The following is a 6,535-nucleotide window of genomic DNA, read 5'->3' as shown; positions in this document are numbered from 1 at the left end:
TATCATACCAGTTATGCTGGCAAGGTTGAAAGTTACTCCCAACTTGGACAGCTATAAAAATGTGTGTATGTGATAAGACAGTAAGATTAAAAAGCAATCCTTTTGAAATAAAGTTTTAAAAATATTTTGTTCACAGAGGTTTGTATCACCAGTGTGCATTAACTTGTACAGATTGAGCACCCTAGGGCTCTCTTTATATCCTAAAGAAAACGAACATTCACATTATTCATGGGTTGTAGTGAATTTAAAACAGATCAGTTGTACACTTACCTCCTAGACAGGATAAACTGTCCCGAGGCTTTCAGCTTTAATACCATCATTAAAGTTGTTTGCAAAAGGAACAGAGGATTAAAAAACAAAACAAAACTTTAAAAAAACAAAATATTTTTTTCCTGGGTGTGGAGTTTTTTATTTGCTGTTATAACAAGCAAATATCATTCATTAAGTCAAAAATGGAAGGAACAGGCTCACCAACACTATTTGAGCAAGCTGAACAATCCACGTAATTTTAAAAATGAAGGTCATATACTCTATATCACGAGTCCCAATTAAGCAGTGTCAAAATGACACCTATTTCTTTACTTGCTCTGTGATCATACCCCTTGGAGATGTTAATGGATCTCCTGGCATTCGGCTTCCTTTTCTCTGCAAGTTTTGAAATCTGAAAAAGACTTTGTCCACACTTAGTGTGGTATCTCCATTGTCAAACTCTCCACAATAATTGGGTGCAGACAACAGAGTGATCAAATGCTTCTTGGCAAAAAATTCATACCCAATCTTCTACCACCTTATAGGCTCTACATATAAGATCCAAATCATACTTATGGAGAAATTTGACAACCACTTCTCCACCAAGTGTGAAGTACACTCCTCTGTCATTTTTATCCCAGCCTAAGACAAGTGTATTAGGTCACACCACAAAAGGTCACAAAGAAGACCTTGATCTGATACATCAGAGGGTCACATAGTTTTCCAAATCTGCTCCACTGATTGAAGATCTAGTGACAAACCTCCAGGACAGCAGAGTATTTTCTTGTCCACAAAGGTGAAGGCTGCTACTGGTAAACAGATAAAGCAGTCTGTGAAACAGGTTTTCCATAGTGTAACATTGTATCTTTTACATTCATCACAAAATCCATACATTCTATTGATACAGGCACATTTGTGGTTTCTTGTGAGAAGAAAAAAGTCTCTGGATAATCGATTTTTTTCTTTAGCTAATAAAAGGCAGATAGTCTACAAAGTCCGCGTCCCCAACTATAGTTTGCTTTCTAGTGGGAAACCGCCATACTCCAAAAGTTGAAGCAAATCTGAGTATTGTCTGTGGTATACACCACTATTTCGAGCAATGCTTCAAGTTCTAGTAGGCTGGGCTGACTGAGAAAGATCTGGTGGAACTTTAAACACTTCTTTTTTTTCATTCTCCTGTAGCCAGACATCCTTGCGCAGCTTAGACCCTCTCATCTGCAGCAGCCGTTGGTTGAGGCTGTTGATGTTGCGTTTATCTGTACCTGCCATCACCTACTCACAGTTGACTCTCCTGCAGGCGTGGGCTCACACCTGGGGATTTACACCTCCTTTCCCACAGCCAGGGGCACAGAGGTGGTGGTCTTACTGCTGGTAATGGTGGTGGTGGTGGAGGTGCTAGCAGAAGCCATAGTGGGTCCCCTCCTGCCACCTCATTCCCTGCATCCTCTTTCTCTCCCCACTGGAATCCTGAGGCAGAATTGCATTTTTAGATACATAAAATAATATGCACAGGATGATAAAAGAAACTAGATTGGAAATAATTGAAATACAGTTATCAAAATATTTTTAGATTATGTGATTCAATAATCCATGTACTTTTAAAATCAACACATCAAATAACAGTGTGTGAAATGAAACCCAGCCTCCCTACTCTGGCCCACAAGGTGTTGCTGGAAATCTCTGCTTTCTATGCACCCATGCCAAATAGAAATATGGAGACAGAGGTTTGCAGGAAAGAGAAGGCATAGCTTTATTTCTTCTCCAGGCAAAGAGGCAACACAGAAGGCTAGTGGTTCCAGAAGTATGCCTGCCCAGGAGGAGTTAGTGAGAAATTTTATAGTCAGGGCTTGCAGTCTGGAGAAGGAAATAAGGCTCAAGGCAGTGACAGGCTTGCATTCTTCTTTCTTTTGCAAAATTTCAAAACAGTCACAGCCAGAGCTGGCGTCAGGTATAACTGGGGTTGGTCCTCTCTGCAGTGATCTGTCCATGACATTCCTTCTGAAATGAATGTTTCAAGGTAGTGTTACAAAGGAGGGTGTGGGGGAAAAGAATGCCAAGTGCAGGATAAAATTCACATAGACTCAGAGAGTGATTAGCTTGATGAAGTAGTAACCTCTAAAGAGTAACCAAGGTTGCTTAACTCTTTTGGTCTTGTTTATGCTGTTTCTCCAGCCTGTTCATTGTTCTCTTATTTCCCTTATTTGTGAGAAAAGTCTCATTTCTATTTTTGCTGCAGCAAAGGCCCTCGCCAGCTCCATCTGGAACTGCTCTTCTTTAGACTCACAGCGTCCGGCCATCCCACCCTCAAGAACACTGGCCTTGATGTTCCCACTGCCTGGAAATTTCCTCTCCACATGTCCCCTGTTCTCCCACTACCCACAGTTCCCACCTCATATCACCAGTTCCCTCCCATCCTTCAGGTCTTGGTATAAAATTCTCCCCTTCCGGAGGCTTCCCTGGCCACCCAGAGTCAACTAGCTCCTGTCCTTCTCCACATGGTACCTCATTCTTTCCATTTATAATATTTACACTAGTTTCATTTTGTATAATTTGTACACTTATAATTATGCAAATTTATTACAATTCATATAGTGTGTATAAATGTTGTTTATTTACTTAGTGTCCATCTCCCCTCCATGAAAGCGTAGACCACACCTGTCTTTCTCTGTGTACCTAACACCTGGGACAGGGCTTTCTACTTCTCTCTCTGCTTCTGTCTCTGCTCTGCGTGTGCACGCTCAGTCGTGTCCGACTCTTTGCGACCCCATGGACTGTAGCCCACCAGGCTCCTCTGTCCATGGGACTTCTTAGGCAAGAATACCGGAGTGGGCTGCCATCTCCTTCTCCAGGGAATCCTCCTGACCCATGGATCGAACCTGTGTCTTGCGTCTTAAGCAGGAAGAGCATTGGCAGGCGGATTCTCTACCACGGCGCCACCCAGGAAGCCCTTGGTAGGTGCTTACATACTTGTTGAATGAATGAATGCAGTGGTCCGCCCTGTGGATTAGAGGAGCTGGTTCCATGAGATAGGCAGGTATCTCAGAAAGAATCTATTGCATATGTAAGCTTCCAGCATAACACCTGGCACACAACAGGAGCTTAATAAATGGTAAGTATGATTTTTATGTCCCTCTGAGTTTTCCCCTGCGTGACCTTCTACTTATTCTTCTCCACCCACAGTCCGCATCTAAAGTTCTAGTTCCTTCCAGAATGAAGTTGTGGGCCTTGCCACAGTCTCCCTGTACCCCTCCATGCCAGCCTGCCTAAACCACAAGGCCTATCTGCCTCCTTCCTCCCCAAACTCATCTCAAGTAGCTACCCTACTTGGTTTTCAAGGACCCCAGGGACACGGAGGTGGTACCTTCTGCTGCAGTGCTGGAGGCATTCCTGACATGCAAGCATAGAAAAGCCTGGTGGAGTCCCCAGGACTGAGAGGAGAGGTCTTCACCACTCTGCAGGGGAGACATCACCTTTACAGTTGCATGTGAATTTGGTGGCGTGACCAAGGGGCAGGGCCAGCGTAGCCCCCTTGCCTCAGGAGCCAGGAGGCTGAGAAGGAGGTGACGGCCTGAGGATGGAGGGATAGTGAGTGGGGCTCCCTGGTCACAGAGGGCAGAGGAAGAGAGAAGGATGCCCGAGCCTCATGACAGTGCCCAGGAAGGGGGCATGGCCAGTCCTTGATATCATTCTCTTGTAAACTGACTGTTGATCACAATTTGTGGATTTGCCATCTGAATGCAAGAGGGGTAGACAAGTAAATGTGTGCTTGTTTCAGCTCACGTCCCTCTCAACTGGCTTATTCTCCCACAGTTAGGGAATGCAGCAGCCTAGCAGGGACTCAGTGCCCAGCTTCACTCACCCAATGTTATTCCCCCAATAGATACCCTCTGCTCTGTCCAGACAGGTGTCCCCACCATTCTGAAGACAAGCCTTGTGAACTCCCCAGCTGCTGGCCTTCTTTCACTCTGCCCACTCACTGTCGTTCATTCACCCACCCATCCCACAGCGAGGCATTCAGGAGACATGACATCTGCTCTTGAGGAGCTCAAAGACTGTGTGGATAGATAAGGAAACTGACCGTTATAAACAGGGAGACCTGAGGAATGAATAAATTGGTGAATTAAAGTGTAAGTCCGGGTGTGTGAACACACCTCAATCTACTCACTCCTGTGGCCCCCACTGCACCGAGTTGTTAGGAGAACAACTGACTGAAACCACGCGCCCTGGCCAGGCATGATAGTAACCACTTGCATGAGTTATCTTCCAACAGGAGGTCCTGGGTAAGTAATGGGGATCTAACAACCAGCAGAATTTGGGAAGGGTCCCAGGGAGAAAGGAGACACAGACACCAGTTGATATGTCCTACCAACCTCCCAGAATCCTCCGTGCTAGTAACCATCTTGGCTGAGAGATGCTCGCGCCACCAGGAAGGACCCTGAGTCAGAATGATTGGCCAGAGACAACCTGGAAACGAATCCCATCACCGTAAAACCCGAGACTGCAAGCCACACGGCAGAGCAGTTCTCCCGGCTTCCCTTACCCTTCTGTTTTCCTCCCGAGGCGCCGCCTCCCAGTAAAGTCTCTTGTCAGCACATGTGTCTCCATGGACAGTTCATTCCTGAGTGTTAGACTAGAGTCCACTCTTGGGCCCTAGGAAAGGTCTCCCTTCCTGCAACAGTGTGACCAGTCTTATGTCCATCTTATCAGTGTGTAGGAGCACACACAGGTCTGGGACTGAATTCATAAGATTGTGCCACACTCTTACAAGAATACATGTGGGATTTCTAAGGCAGAGACCTAGAAGTGGAATTCTTAAAAGTTTCTCCTTTCTATGAACAATAAGAAATTTTTCTCTTGATCAGTACAAACTCCTTTTCTTTCTTGAAACTGGCTTTTGGAAAATTCATTCACTGACTGATTCAACAAATATTTATTGAGCATTAAGGGAGGTCAACCCTGAATTTCACTGGAAGGTCTGATGCTGAAGCTGAAGCTCCAGTATTTTGGTCATCTAATGCACACAGACAACTCATTGGAAAAGTCTCTGATGCTGGGAAAGATCGAGGGCAGAGGCGAAGAGGGCGTCAGAGGATGAGATGGCTGGACAGCGTCACCTATGCAACGAACATGAACTTGGGCAAACTCCGGGAGATGGTGAGGGACAGGAAGGCCTAGCATGCTGCAGTCTGTAGGGTTGCAAAGAGTCAGACACGACTGAAGTGACTAACACTCTCACATGCGCTTAGTACAAATCTAGTTGCTGGGGATAGGAACCAAAGGAACCAAGGTTATATTCTAATGAGAGAAGACAGAAAAGTCAAATTCTGGCATCTGAGATAGCGGTAAGTTCTATGGAGGAATACAGAGCAGGGAAGGAGGGGTGGTGTTTGGAACGGAAGTTGCAATTTTGAATAGGATGGTCAGGGAAGGCTGAATGAGGTGACAGCTCTGTAAAGACCTGAAGGAGGTAAAGAAGTGAGCCCAGAGGACATGGGGTGGGAAAAAGAAGAGTGTTGCAGCCAGAAGGGAGAATGAGTTTCGACATATGGGTCAGAGGCAAAGGGAGCCAGAACTGCCCGAGCATAAGGGGCAGAAGGACTGGAGAAGAGGGTGGAGAGGCAGGCAGGGCTCAGATAATACAGGTCCTTCTAGGCCATGTGAGAATTCTGCATTTTATCTTAAAAGTGTTAGGAAGCCCTTAGAGAACCTTGAGCAGAGAAATGCTTTAACTTGTTTAGCAATTCAGTGTGAATTTTATGTGTCCACATGACTGGGTCAGGGCACGCCCAGATACCTGGCTCAATATTATGTCTGAGTGTGTCTGGGAGGGTGTTTCCAAATGCAATTAGCATTTGAAAAGCTAACTGACTTTCCTGGGTCTAAACTTGAAGCATGCACTTCAAGCCTTCATAACTGCATGAATTAATTCCATATCTTCATCATAGATACATGTATACTGTTTCTCTGGAGAACCCTGACCAATACAATCAGGGTCCCTCTGGATGATGTGTTGAGAATGGATTGACATGGACCAAGGACAGGAGCAGGACAACAGTTTCTGGGTTACTGGAATAACCCTGGTAAGAAAGAAGAGTGCCCACCCCAGAATGATGGCTGTGGGGGTGATGAGAAGTGGTCAGATTGTAGCGCTGTTCTGAAGAGCATCAGTAGGATTTTGCTGACAGATCATGTAGGGAATAAAAGAAAGAGAAGGGACTTCTCTTTCTGGGGGTCCAGTGGTAAACAATCCATATGCTAATGCAGGGGACACAGGTTCGATCCCTGG

The 6,535-nt window shown here is 45.5% G+C and overlaps 1 pseudogene; it reads right to left on the bottom strand.

Annotated features, from left to right (window-relative positions):
- Nucleotides 1–570: 570 nt before the first annotated feature.
- Nucleotides 571–1,518, bottom strand: LOC122706898 (annotated as a pseudogene).
- Nucleotides 1,519–6,535: the final 5,017 nt, after the last annotated feature.

Source organism: Cervus elaphus, chromosome 13 (assembly GCF_910594005.1).
Source record: "Cervus elaphus chromosome 13, mCerEla1.1, whole genome shotgun sequence".
In the NCBI taxonomy this organism is placed as follows: Eukaryota; Metazoa; Chordata; class Mammalia; order Artiodactyla; family Cervidae; genus Cervus; species Cervus elaphus.
The sequence above is the reverse complement of the archived record's forward strand: the minus strand, read 5'-3'. Positions and strand labels throughout refer to the sequence as shown.